Here is a 15,194-nt window from a genome sequence, read left to right as displayed (position 1 = left end):
GCTGCCTTTCATTCTTGCTGCCATGATGTTGTGCTAAAACCAACTGTTGACATTTTTCTAAGTTACTAGGCTAACCTGGTGGCTCTAGAGATGCTGCAGTGAATTCAGCATTAAATTCCCAAATGAAAATTAAAGCAGTTGTGTTTATTCCTAATCAGAAACTTGAAAACTGCACCCAGGATTCCATAGGATGGAGAAATCTTGATACTTGAGGAAATGCACTCCTGCTGCTCGAGACTTTGCAGCAGTCATTGGTTATTGTCATTAACCACGCATAGGGAAGCCATTCCACTTGTACTCTAGAAATTTTTCCTATGCTTAATTCACTTGAGGAATAGTTTTTATGAAGATTTAAAGGTGAGTCTTATCTAAATTGCTGTCTGAAAGCCAAGATGCGGAGACATTTTGGAAATTCTGAAGCAATATTTAGAATCACTTAAGTCGAATGGATAAAGTTGTAATTAGGTTTATTCTGTGGCTGAAAAGGATAAACTTGATTTCTTTACTTTCATACCACCAAGACAGCATGAGTTGGCATGTGATTATGGGGTGATCCAGAAGGTTTGTTTAATTGTTTGCATGCTTAAGGGGTATTAATTTTTCTGGCAGTATGGTATACTGATATATATATATATATATATATATATATATATATATATATATATACATATATATATATATATATATATAAAATGCTGAATTAGAACCAGGAATCTTAGATTTGGGTCACTTATCTTCTCAGAGCCTCAGTTGTTTCAACTGTAAAAGGGACAGACAAAATGATTTTCTTAGTAAGCTCTCTTTCTTCTCTCTGCCTCTCCTGTGATCCTTATGGTTCAGGGAAGAGAGTCCTGGCTCTCTAATCAAAGTACCTGGGGCCATATGCTACCTACTCCTATACTGACCATGAGATAGTGAACAAATCTCTTAATCTCACATGACCTCTGTTTCCTCATCTATAAAATGAGGAAGTTAGATGGGGTGGGTGATTTATGATCTACACAATTTAACACTTGTCACACTACCTTCTATGTTGGTTCTGTTTGTGTTCATTCACAATTTTCTTTCTTCCATTAAATTGTAAGTTTCATATGTCTAGTCACTTTCTGTAACTACCACTGTTGAGCACATGAGAAACCCTGAATAAAATATTTTATTATTTAATTAGTCAAGTGAATTTTGATCTACTTTGTTTTAATTTTGAGTTTTTAATTGGATCTGTGATAACAGTGAGGTGTAGATAATTGCAGAGAGTCAGGGACTATGTGATACATTCATCCTGTATCCTAGTTTAAGGAATAGTGACCAAATATAACATTTCCGTAGACCATCATCAGTTTTCTATTTGGTTGGGTAAGAAAGAATGTTTGTCTTTAGTTTTATTCTTTAGGTGATGGACTGAATTACTGTCATCAAGACCCTGACCTATCAATAATATAATTTCTAGCTTAGGGAAAATACACGTGAAACCGTTTCAGACACTTATAGAGAATCATTCTCATTTTAATACCATAATCTCCCCTTACGAGGTTTATTGGCCTACTGGCTGCAAACTGTTGCAGCTAACAAAGCTCATGGAATTATGCTTTGAGTAGTAATTCTTTCAGTCTATCAGTCTAGGCTCACCTGCATTCTTGCTAACACTTACTTTTATTGTTCTTATTTATTGAATAAAGAGTCACTTTTTTTTCATCTGATACTGGTCTTCCATTCCCTCAAGTTTTACAGGAACAGCAAAATAATTCTAGTTCACAGAAAGTCTCTGGAAATAATTGTGCTGTTTGCCTAAGCACAGCATCCTCACAAGTGAAGTAGCAAAATGATCAGTGGTGTCCTAATCATTTATTAATTCTCTTCTCTCTGCTTTTTATTCTCTCCCAAGGAAAGAACATTTTCATCTCAGAGATTCTCAGGTCAATTAAATATTGTAAATATCACAACATCTTTTAGGTGGCTTCACTATTAAGAGCCCAGGGGAGGGATGACTGTAATAAAATACTGAACTTTTAACTGTGTTGAAATATAGTTTCAGAATAATAGAGAGCTGCTGAGAGATTAAATCTAGCAGGACAACGATCAGATTTGCTTTCAAATAGCCTTACTCTGTAACATGGGCTGAATTTTAATTTCGTAAGAAATGCAGAAAACAAGATCACAGGGGACCATTTGCATTTGTAAAATCCTCCTGGAGAAGTGGAGCCACAACTTAAGCCCTCTAGGACCCATTTGAAGCATTTGCTTGGAATTCTATATGAAAATGAGGAAGGTAGCCATTATGGGTGTCTAGCATGCAGCAGAAGCAAATGAATGCCAGGTGCCTAGAATGCTACATTTCCCATAATATTTAAATTTCAAATCAGGTTAAAAAGCAAGGAAATGCAAGAGTAGCCTGCATGCTGGCATGGTTTGAATGTTTTGGAGGCTATAATGTAGAAAACAATATAGATTATTTCTCCTGCTTCTGCAAGATAGTGTAGGAAGCAATTATTTGAAAATAAAACAGCCCAGTCTAGATGATACCGATTTCTCGTATTGCATATAAGAATCAGTCTGATGTATGTACTGAACTTCAAAATGATGTTTTTTAAAAGTTACCTCTTGCTTAATGCTAATCAAAGCAGTTAAAACTAATAGCTGTTTACTTGTCATATGCTGGATAATTCTGTTGATTTCCAGATATATGTTACATCACTAGAAAAGCATGTTGTATATTTATGTCGCTTACCTGAAATTCATGCAGCTCAAGTAAGGCGAGGCACTGGAGCTTCCTATATTCTTTTCATTTGTCTCTTTGCCCACGTGTGGCTTATAATATGGTGACTATGGAGTAAGCATATATTTCTGTCAGTAATGCATGGTATTTGGGGGTATGATAGTTCTCAAACCCCAACATTGCTGAGCTTTTTCAAATCTCAAAATAGCTGAAATACTCCTTTGATTTCGGTTGACACCCTCATTAAATATTTTCCAATTCAATTTTCTAATTGTTGTTGGTATGAAAGTAATCAAGTTGATCCTTATTAGTGATAGAATATACCTAATTCAAAACTTATCCTTTTGACTTGAGGGATTCTCAATATTGCTTCAACATTTCAAAAATGCATGATTTCATTGTAGATATACTCCTCATGAACACTTTGTTCTCAGCTTTTAAAAAAGGGGGTTTTTTTTGCTGTTACATTGTTCGTTTCTGAAAATGTCTCTTCCTCATGCCAGAATTGCGTGCTTTAACAAAACTTTGTAGTCTTTATAAGTTACTATGTTTTACAAAATCCTAGATATTTTTATTACAGCTAATGGCTTTGCATATTGTGGCACACAATACTTGCTTATTTTTAGAGCACCAATGACCTCTGACCATCTTATTATCTTGACCATATTTCAATGGAAATTACGAGTATGTGTCACACTCTGGTTTTTGCTTCATAGAATTATAAACCTTTGATCAATCTCTCTCCAGTTAAGAGTGTATAAAATATGAGCAGGCATGTTGAATATTTTTTGGTGTGTATAATATATCTTTTGGATAGGACTAAAGAATTAGGGTTTTCTTGTTTTGATTAGTATGATAGCCCAAACTTCAATATGTTTGATAAAATGACTTAAGATCATTTGTCCATTGTAGAGGAAATATTCTGGAGTAATCATGTGAAAATGTGTTTGCCAGCACCACAAGTAGTTGATTTGGGAATGAGCTTTCCCCAACTAGACTTCCTGAACAAGAGTATAATAGTGTGAAGATTAAATTTAACACTTTAAGTGTTAAATGTTTAACACATTAAGTATAAAATTAAATTTTTAAGGCATTTTGAGGTTCAGGGGAAAAGGTTCCTTATTAATACAGTATGATAATATCTATATGATGATACATTATATTATTATGTAATTTTATATAATAATATAATAATAATGGTTTCATATTAATATGAAAACAGTATAGACTGATTGGAATAGGAAATGAATTCTTGCCAGTCAATTAACATTTATTAAGCACTTGTTATGTGCCAGTCTCTGCACTAAGGGCTAGACATATATAAAGATGCAAAAAAAAAAAAAAAGAGTATTCCCTTCCCTCAAAGAGCTTACAATCTAATGCTGTAGACAAGAAGAGTAAGTAGGTCGTGCAGTGAATAAAGCACTGATTTTGGAAGCAAGAATTCAAATCAGGCCATGGTCAGTTATTAGCAAGTCACTTAAACCTGTTAGCTTTAGTTCCTTGTCTGTATGATGAGCTGGAGAAGGAAATGGCACACCACTCCAGTATCTTTGCCAAGAAGGTTTCTAATGGTGTCACAGAGAGTCAGACATGACCAAAAGCCAAACAACTGAATATTTACAAACAAGCTATTAATGGTATGGAGCATGTGCACAGAAAATTCCATGGAATCATGGAATTTTTAGAGTTGAAAATTAAGCCAGAACTAGATTGGACTTTGGATATCATCTAATTCTTCTTCTTTTTTTTTTTGTTTATTTATTCATTTATTTGGAAAACCCTTACCTTCCATCTTAGAATCAAGTTCTTTTTTTTTTTAAATATATTTTATTTGATCATTTCCAAGCATTATTCGTTAAAGACATAGATCATTTTCCTTTCCTTCCCCCCACCCCCCATAGCCGACGCGCAAGTCCACTGGGCATTAGATGTTTTCCCGACTTGAACCCATTGCTCCATTGATAGCACTTGCATCAGAGTGTTCATTTAAAGTCTATCCTCTGTCATGTCCCCTCAACCTCTGTATTCAGGCAGTTGCTTTTTCTCGGTGTTTCCACTCCCATAGTTTATCCTTTGCTTATGAATGATGTTTTTTTTCTCCTGGATCCCTGAAAGTTGTTCAGGGACATTACACCGCCCCTAATGGAGAAGTCCATTACGTTCGATTATACCACAGTGTATTAGTCTCTGTGTACAATGTTCTCCTGGTTCTGCTCCTCTCGCTCTGCATCACTTCCTGGAGGTTGTTCCAGTCTCCATGGAACTTCTCCACTTTATTATTCCTTTGAGCACAATAGTATTCCATCACCAACATATACCACAGTTTGTTCAGCCATTCCCCAATTGATGGGCATCCCCTCGTTTTCCAGTTTTGGGCCACCACAAAGAGCGCAGCTATGAATATTTTTGTACAAGTCTTTGTGTCCATTATCTCTTTGGGGTACAGACCCAGCAGTGCTATGGCTGGGTCAAAGGGTAGATATTCTTTTGTCGCCCTTTGGGCATAGTTCCAAATTGCCCTCCAGAATGGTTGGATCAGTTCACAACTCCACCAGCAATGAATTAATGTCCCTACTTTGCCACATCCCCTCCAGCATTCATTACTTTCCTTTGCTGTTATGTTAGCCAATCTGCTAGGTGTGAGGTGATACCTCAGAGTTGTTTTGATTTGCATCTCTCTGATTATAAGAGATGTAGAACACTTCTTCATGTGCTTGTTAATAGTTTTGATTTCTTTATCTGAGAACTGCCTATCCATTTCCCTTGCCCATTTATCAATTGGAGAATGGCTTGATTTTTTGTACAATTGATTTAGCTCATTATAAATATGAGTAATTAAACCTTTGTCAGAGGTTTCTATGAAGATTTTTTCCCAATTTGTTGTTTCCCTTCTGATTTTAGTTATATTGGTTTTGTTTGTACAAAAGCTTTTTAGTTTGATGTAGTCAAAATTATTTATTTTACATTTTCTGATTCTTTCTATATCTTGCTTGGTTTTAAAGCCTTTCCCCTCCCAAAGGTCTGACATGTATGCTATTCTGTGTTTACCCAATTTACTTATGGTTTCCTTCTTTATGTTTAAGTCACTCACCCATTTTGAATTTATCTTGGTGTAGGGTGTGAGGTGTTGATCTATTCCTAGTCTCTCCCACACTGTCTTCCAATTTTCCCAGCAGTTTTTATCGAATAGTGGATTTTTGTCCCAAAAGCTGGGATCTTTGGGTTTATCGTATACTGTCTTGCTGAGGTCGTTTTCCCCCAGTCTATTCCACTGATCTTCCTTTCTGTTTCTTAGCCAGTACCAAATTGTTTTGATGACTGCTGCTTTGTAATATAGTTTGAGGTCTGGGACTGCAAGGCCCCCATCATATGTGTTTTTTTTCATTATTTCCCTGGATATCCTTGATCTTTTGTTCTTCCAAATGAACTTTGTTATGGTTTTTTCTAAATCAGTGAAGAAGTATTTTGGTAGTTCAATGGGTATGGCACTAAATAGATAAATAAGTTTGGGTAGGATGGTCATTTTTATTATATTGGCTCGTCCTATCCATGAGCAGTTAATGTTTTTCCAATTGTTCAAGTCTAGTTTTAGTTGTGTGGCGAGTGTTTTGTAGTTGTGTTCATATAGTTCCTGTGTTTGTCTTGGGAGATAGATTCCTAGGTATTTTATTTTGTCTAAGGTGATTTTGAATGGGATTTCTCTTTCTAGTTCTTGCTGCTGAGCTGTGTTGGAGATATATAGAAAAGCTGATGATTTATGTGGGTTTATTTTGTATCCTGCAACTTTGCTAAAGTTGTTGATTATTTCAATTAGCTTTTTGGTTGAATCTCTAGGATTCTTTAAGTAGACCATCATGTCATCCGCAAAGAGTGATAACTTGGTCTCCTCCTTGCCTATTCTGATGCCTTCAATTTCTTTGTCTTCTCTAATTGCTACTGCTAGTGTTTCTAGTACAATGTCAAATAGTAGAGGTGATAATGGGCATCCTTGTTTCACTCCTGATCTTATTGGGAATGCATCTAGTTTATCCCCATTGCAGATGATATTAGCTGTTGGTTTTAGATATATACTGTTTATTATTTTTAGGAATGACCCTTCTATTCCTATGCTTTCTAGTGTTTTTAATAGGAATGGGTGTTGTATTTTATCAAAGGCTTTTTCTGCATCTATTGAGATAATCATGTGGTTCTTGCTAGTTTGCTTGTTGATGTGGTCAATTATGTGGATGGTTTTCCTAATGTTGAACCAGCCCTGCATCCCTGGTATGAATCCTACTTGATCATGGTGAATGATCCTTCTGATTACTTGCTGGAGTCTTTTTGCTAGTATCCTATTTAAAATTTTTGCATCTATATTCATTAGGGAGATTGGTCTATAGTTTTCTTTCTCTGTTTTTGACCTGCCTGGTTTTGGAATCAGTACCATGTTTGTGTCGTAAAAGGAGTTTGGTAGAACTCCCTCTTTGCTTATTATGTCAAATAGTTTGTATAGTATTGGGGTTAACTGTTCTCTGAATGTTTGATAGAATTCACAGGTGAATCCATCAGGCCCTGGGGATTTTTTCTTAGGAAGTTCTTTGATGGCTTGATGGATTTCAATTTCTGATATGGGATTATTTAAGAATTCTATTTCCTCTTCTGTTAGTCTAGGCAGTTTGTATTTTTGTATATATTCATCCATTTCTCCTAAATTGGTGTATTTATTGCCATATAATTGGGCAAAGTAATTTCTAATGATTGCCTTAATTTCCTCCTCATTGGAGGTGCTGTCCCCCTTTTCATCTTTAATGCTGTGAATTTGCTTTTCTTCCTTCCTTTTTTTAATTAGATTGACCAGTACTTTGTCTATTTTGTTTGTTTTTTCAAAGTACCAGCTTCTTGTCTTATTTATTAAATCAATAGTTCTATCACTTTCGATTTTATTAATTTCTCCCTTAATTTTTAGGATTTCTAATTTGGTTTTCTGCTGGGGGTTTTTAATTTGATTGCTTTTGAGTTTTTTCAATTGCATTTCCAATTGATTGATCTCTGCTCTCCCTTGTTTGTTAATATGAGCTTTCAGGGATATGAATTTGCCTCTGATTACCGCTTTGGCTGCATCCCAAAAGGTCTGAAAGGATGTTTCGCCATTGTCATTTTCCTTGATGAAATTATTAATTGTTTCTATGATTTCTTCTTTAGCTAAACGGTTTTGGAGTATCATATTGTTTAATTTCCAATTGGTTTTAGATTTGGTTTTCCATGTACCATTACTAATCATTATTTTTATTGCCTTGTGATCTGAGAAGGCTGCATTCATTATTTCTGCTTTTTTGCATTTGTGTGCTATGTTTCTGTGACCTAATGTATGGTCAATTTTTGTGAATGTGCCATGTGGTGCTGAGAAGAAGGTGTATTCCTTTTTATCCCTATTTATTTTTCTCCATATGTCTATTAATTCTAATTTTTCTAAGATTTCATTCACTTCTTTTACCTCTTTCTTATTTATTTTTTGATTTGATTTATCTAAATTTGATAATGGTTGGTTTAAGTCTCCCACTAGTATGGTTTTATTGTCTATTTCTTCCTTCAATTCTCCTAGTTTCTCCATTAGAAATTTGGGTGCTATATTATTTGGTGCATACATGTTGATTAATGATATTTCCTCATTGTCTAGAGTCCCTTTTAACAAAATATAATTACCTTCCCTATCCCTTTTGATCAGGTCTATTTTTGCATTGGCTTTATCAGATATCATGATTACCACTCCTGCCTTCTTTCTATCAGTTGAGGCCCAGAAGGTCTTACTCCATCCTTTAATTCTGACCTTGTGGGTGTCAACCCGCCTCATGTGTGTTTCTTGAAGACAACATATGGTAGGGTTTTGGATTCTAATCCATTCTGCTATTCGTCTACGTTTTATGGGTGAGTTCATCCCATTCACGTTCAAAGTTATGATTGTCATTTGTGGACTCCCTGGCATTTTGATTGCCTTCCCTAATTCTAACCTTTTCTTCTTCGGCTCTACCTTTTAGTCCAGTGATTTACTTTGAATCAGTCCCCCTTGTCCCCTCCCTTGATGTTTCCCTTTTTAGTCCCTCCCTTTTTGTTCCCTCCCCCTCCCCCCTCTCTTTCCCTCCCTTTTTGTTCTCCCTCTCCCCCTCCCCCCCTTGGTTTTCCCTTCTCCTTACCCTTGTTGGGTAAGATAGAATTCAAGATCCCAATGGATCTGGATGTTTTTCCCTCTCAGAGTTGATTTCCCTGAGATTGAGGTTTAAGTAAACCCCCCCCCTCTCTTCCTCTCCTTCTTATAGGAGTTTTCTTCCCCTCCCCTTCCCCTGTGAATCTTTGTGTGAGAACCATTATTCTATTTGGTCTTTCTTTACCCCCTATTTATACATTACATTTTCCCCACATATTAGTATACATAGGTTGATATAAATGTAGTCCTTATAGAAGAGAGTTTGAGTAAAAGAAGATAACATTTTTCCCCTTTCCTTAATATTTACCTTTTCAGGTATTCCTTGCTCTTTGATTTTCGGTATCAAACTTTCCACAGAGCTCTGGTCTTTTCTTTGCAAAAAGTTGGAAGTCTTCTATTTTGTTGAATGCCCATACTTTCCCTTGGAAGTATATAGTCAGTTTTGCTGGGTAGCTGATTCTTGGTTGGAGACCCAGCTCTCTTGCCTTTCTGAAGATCATGTTCCATGCCTTACGATCATTCAGCGTAGAACTTGCAAGGTCTTGTGTGACCCTGATTGGCATTCCTTTATATCTAAATTGTCTTTTTCTGGCTTCCTGTAGGATTTTTTCTTTTGTTTGATAGCTTTGGAATTTGGCAATTACATTCCTGGGAGTTGTCTTTTGGGGGTTTAGTGTAGAAGGTGTTCTGTGAGCTCTGTCAGTGGATGTATTGCCCCCTTGTTCTAGAATCTCTGGGCAATTTTCTTTGATTATATCTTGTATCACTATGTCCAGTTTGGTGTTTATTTCTGGCTCTTCTGGGAGTCCAATTATTCTTAAATTTTCTCTTCTCCCCCTGTTTTCCAGATCTATCACCTTGTCGGTGAGATATTTTATGTTCTCTTCTAATTTCTTGGTGTTTTGGCTTTGCTTTATTAGTTCTTGCTTTAAAGCCTGGTTTTCTTTTACAGTTTGGTCAAACTGGTTTTGTAGATGCGTGAATTTCTTTTGCATCATTTCCCACTTTTCCTCCCAGAGGGCTTCCATCTTTTTGGTCCTTTCTGATTCAAATTCTTCATGGGTTTGTGGAGAGTTTCTATTTCCTTTGGAAGATTTTGGAGAATTTTCTTGTATATCTTCTTCTATCTGCTCTGTATTTTGTATTTTGGCTCCATAGAATGTGTCCAGAGTTGCCCCTTTCTTCTTATTTTTCTTGGTATTTTGGGGCTTCTGTGCTTCTGTGGAGTTTGTCATCTCTGAACGTGGAGGATTGGCTTTTCTTGTCTTTGTCTGGTGATCAGAGGCTTTAGTCCTGGGCAGATGTTGGTTCTATGAGCGTTCCCTGGGTTAAACTGAATATGCCTCACTGGAACTGGAATGGAAGGGTCGGACCACGAGGCCACACTCTCCCCCTGGCTCGATTTCCGGAAGTTGCCTTCAGAATCCCTGGCCGTGAGGCTGTTTCGTCGGCCTGCGGGGGGATGGGCTGCCGCTTCCCCAAGCTCCGAGAGCACAGACTTTCACTGAGACTTGGATAGCAGGATCCAGCCCGTGAGGCTGTCTTGCCCGCCCTGAGGGTTGCTGTTGTTTTGACCAGCTCTCTGCAGCGGAGGCCCCAGGCAGTAACTTTCACCCGGACCGACCAGCTCTTTGCAGCGGAGGCCCCAGGCAGTAACTTTCACCCGGACCGACCGGCTCTTTGGCCGACCGGCTGCAGCGGAAGCCCCAGGCAGTAACTTTCACCCGGACTGGGACTTGGGTAGAAGACCCTGAGGGTTGTTGTTCCTCAGACCCTGCTCTCTGAGCCCGGTGCTGCTGCCGCTTCCGGGAGCCTTGGACTCTGCGCTCCTACCCCTGAGGTCCGAGGGATCTCGGGTTCTGGCTTTTAAGGGGAGCCGTACCTTTTGAACCGGGTCCAGGTCCAGGAGGAGGGTTCCCAGGGTCTGTGCTGTTGATAGTTTTGAATTTCGGCGCCTTAGGAGCTTCTAGTTTGAGATCGGTCGGGAAGGGTTTTCCGGAGATCTGAGCTTTAGCTTTCTCTAAGCCGCCATCTTCTCATCTAATTCTTCTTACCACCATCACCACACAATTTACAGATACAAATGCTGACAATCATCTAGTTCAACTTTCCCCAATCTACAGTTGACAAGTGAGTGACCGTGACCATGTCATACTAAGGTCCTGACAGCCAGTAGTAGAAGTAGTTCTCCTAACTGACAGTCTAATACTCTTTTTTTTTCACTCACTAAACATCAGTTTTCAGCCTATTCTTCCTAAATTTCTTTGCTTAGTTATGACATTATACAAATAGGCATGTGAAACAATAATTATTTTAAGCAATTTTATTGATACCAAAGTTGCTATAAGGACCATTTACAAATGGTTGACATAATTACTAACGCTCACAATTTTAAATCTTGAAACCATCTTAGATATCATATAAATCAACCCTCTTGTTTTATAGATGAGGAAACTGAGACCCATTGAAATAGAATGGCCCAACCATAATCATAAAGGTAGAAAAAGGGCAGTGCCAACATTTGAATCAAGGTCTTCTAACCTCAAATCCAAATGTGCTTTCTTGTATCATATTTCCTCCACATATATCATCCACCCTTCTCCCTTCTCCCCTCTTGAAATGATCCTTTGAAGCCTTCTAAAAAGGGACCCTTGCATCACCATTTATTCAAGTCTACAACATCAGAAAAATAAAAATACGACTATTTTCATTACAAATGAAAAGAATAATGTTTGAAGTTTTGCAAAGCAGTTTAGAAATATTATCTCATGAAGCCCCCTCTGATGTTCCCTTTTTACTACATCAAGTAAGATGGTGCTAGTTCATGTTGAGCAAAAGCAGTTGGTATGAGTAATGTCTCATTTTGTTGTGATTATGACTTTCTAGTAATCAGATAATATCTTAGAGTTAGCATAATTGTTCAGAAAACTATTAAGAAGAAAAAAAAGTTGAGTAAGAAAGCACCAAAGAGAGACCATTTACCTATATTTTTGAGACAGAATGACAAGGCTTCTCACTTTGGGGTAATGTTCTCGGAAAACTACTTGAGGATGGAGAGAAATGAAACCTAGCATATCATATTTTTAGTATCAGGGCTATGCAAATGCCTTAAGCTTTAACAAATACATATGGGATTAATTCATTCTAAGTGCCTCACATATTTTTAATTATTCTCTACTTAGGGTTTTATAATATTCTGTTTCTAGCTTATATACATTTACTTCAGCAGAGCCCAAAGAGTTCATTAGTTTGACACATACCTTGCATATTTTCTCTTATCTACAAGTAGCTATTTGCATTCTGGAGTAATAAAACTCTTGCGGGGATTTATTTTCAAACATAAATCCCAACATTTTATAGAATGTGAGCATTATTTTGGCAATGGCTTGAGTACATTCCCATTTGAGCCCAGCAGTATTAGGAAACAAATTTTGCTTTCATTCAGACTTATAAAGATTAGAAGTTCATATAACTATTTCATAACGGTGGTAGTCAGCTTGGTTTTGCACCTTCTGTGAATAATAATTGTTTTGTTCACATACATTTATAACTAAAGTCATTTAGTTTTCATCACCACTCAGTGAATAACCCCTGGCTGTTAATATTACCACTTTGCATAAGTATCTTGCCAAGAGTTCTCTCATCATACAGCCTTGAGTTTGACTTTGCCAGTACTGGCAATTCCAACATTATTCTTGCGTTTTCTTTTCTGATGTCTCCTTTCTCAAAAGGTTTTAGAGTGCTTTGTTTTCTTCCTGCTTCCTGCTTAACTCACTACTACCACATAGTCTCCACTCCTAGAACTCAGTAATAGCTAAGCTTAATACTAGTTATTCTTTCCTAATTTTGTAGATTTGTATATCTGATTTCTACCAATTTTCCAATAAAACACATTTAGTCAGATTTTAAGCTACTTATTGATACTCTCAGGAGTAAACCAGAAATGCACACATAAATACACATGTAAGCGTGTAGGTATATATGAATAAAATCCTTTTTGTGGTACTCCACCATTGCAAATTTTAATACACATTATTTTGTTTCATGGTGAGGGACTAAAAATCTAACAGATTTCTAGATATCTCAGTAAAGTCAGTAATTGGTCCCAGTGTGCTCTGTAATTGATTACGAATCTCTTACAGATAATCCATCTTCTACACTTAGAAAAGAAATAAAGCATTAATCAAATTATAAGGTCATATAGGTAGAAGATAAAATATAATTAGAACTGTTAAGAAATCTAGGGATTTTTGACTAATAAGATTTTATAGAAAAGAGTATTATATGAATAGAAAATTCATATAACATTTTCCACAGAGAAGAATATTCTATAAGTAATTATATTCATATTTCAAGTTTTTATAGTTGGCTATTTAGAAAAAATTATTTTTCTAACAAGATGATAAATAATGATCACTTCAGAAATCTTCAGCTCTCAAATTTGTTTTTTCCCTACAATGCAAATGTGTTATATTATATAATCAACAACATGTATTTACATTAATTCTTTTCATTTTAGTCTCTCTGGGAAACTTCTGATTCATGTGGATAGATTTTGTATTAACTTATCACTGTATTATTTTTCCCTCAAGTAGAATATAAGCTCTTAAAAAGCAGGGGTCATCTTATTTTTGTCTTTGTATCCTCAGTACATAGCTTAGGGATTTATTAAAAGCATATAGTTAACAAATGCTTGTTTGAATGAATGATGAGCACTTTACTTGGAGACAATTTGGAAGAATGAATGATTTTCAGTGTAACAGAATACGAGAGCTGGAAGGTACCTTAGTGTCTAGAGAGTCCAGTCTATGCCTGCCCAATGTATCTCTGCTACAATGTACACAATAAGGGGTCATCCAGATTGGGCTTGGGAAATCTCCAAAGGTGGTGAGGACACTACCTCCTGAGCCACCCCATTCCACTTTTGGGTCTTAAAGAAGGATGTTCCACTTTATATTCCTACTTATATCTGCCTCTCTTCAATTCTACACCTATTGCTGCTAATTTTGCAGTCAAATGCAACAAATCTAATCCATATTTGACATCATAACTTATCAAGTACATGGAGAGTTATACTTTAGTGAGGTAGCAGAATGCATACATTGGTATGCCTTAATATTTATCTAAGTGAGAATTATTGGAAGAAATACGGTATTTTAGAACACGAAGAATCACCCAGATAAAAAGAGTTCTTGTGATGGAATTCCAGTAAGGAACCATAGCCATGAGTGTCACAGTGTTCTAGTGATCATTACTTGCCTAGAATCTGCTAGAATTCATGAATGGGCACAGTAGCTATGTGCCAGGTACTCTGCTAAACTCTTAACAGCTATTAAATCATTTAATCTCCCAAACAAGTGTGAGAAGTAGATGATGTCATTATTGTCATTTTACAGAGGATAAAATGGAGGCAAACAGAAATTAAGTGACTTGCCCACAATCACACAGCTAGTGCCTGAGGAAGGATTTGAACTCAGGTCTTTCTGATGTCCTGAGATACAATTGGAACTCATGGCTTCCTATTTTCAAATATATCACTCTACAAAATGTACCATCTCACTCCCTAGGAATGACAGATAGACATTGCAGAGAGGTACATTTATCCTTGAGGAAAAGAAATACTGCAAACACGATGATCACACACACAAAAATAACCTGAAAAGACTTGAAATGATTCAAAGCAAAGTGAGCAAAACACGGGGAATGTTGTACACACAGCAACAATAATGTATGATGATAAAGCATAAATGTCAACTATTATCAACAAAAGACCCAAGTCAAGTCCAAGAGACTCATGACCAAAATATCCAGTCATGGAAGGAACAGACAATGTGAATGCAAATCCAAACGACAATTCTTTACTTTATTTCCTCCATAAATTTTTGTCTAGAGTAAACAATATGTGTCTTCTTTCACGATATGATGAACATGAAAATTTTATTATATGATAACTCATATATGGCCTATATCATATTACCTACCTTCTTTGGGAGTGGGGAGGAGAGAAAGGGATAAAGGGAACAGATTGCAAAATATCAGAAAAGAAATATTAAAAATTGTAATGATTTGTAGAAAAAGATAGTGGTACTGAGAACTGATATTTTTTTGCTGACTAACAAAAATTAAAAAAAAAGAAATACTGTCAAAAAATGTTTAATCCTATAGAAAAATAGAATAGGCTGTTTCTAGAGCAAGAATTATTTACCTTTTTGTGTCACAGATTTTTTTTTTGGCAGTCTGATGAAATCCATAGAGTTTGTGGAATAATTGTTTTTCAGTGTATAAAATAAAATTGAT

The 15,194-nt window shown here is 36.3% G+C and overlaps 1 protein-coding gene across 1 annotated transcript in view; it reads left to right on the top strand.

Moving 5' to 3' along the window:
* SUCLG2 (succinate-CoA ligase GDP-forming subunit beta) overlaps positions 1-15,194 on the top strand; it is a 350,518-nt gene that overhangs the window by 190,047 nt on the left and 145,277 nt on the right. The gene's annotated exons all lie outside the window — the stretch shown is intronic.

Source organism: Monodelphis domestica, chromosome 7 (genome assembly GCF_027887165.1).
Source record: "Monodelphis domestica isolate mMonDom1 chromosome 7, mMonDom1.pri, whole genome shotgun sequence".
In the NCBI taxonomy this organism is placed as follows: Eukaryota; Metazoa; Chordata; class Mammalia; order Didelphimorphia; family Didelphidae; genus Monodelphis; species Monodelphis domestica.
This window is presented reverse-complemented; position numbering and strand designations above follow the sequence as displayed.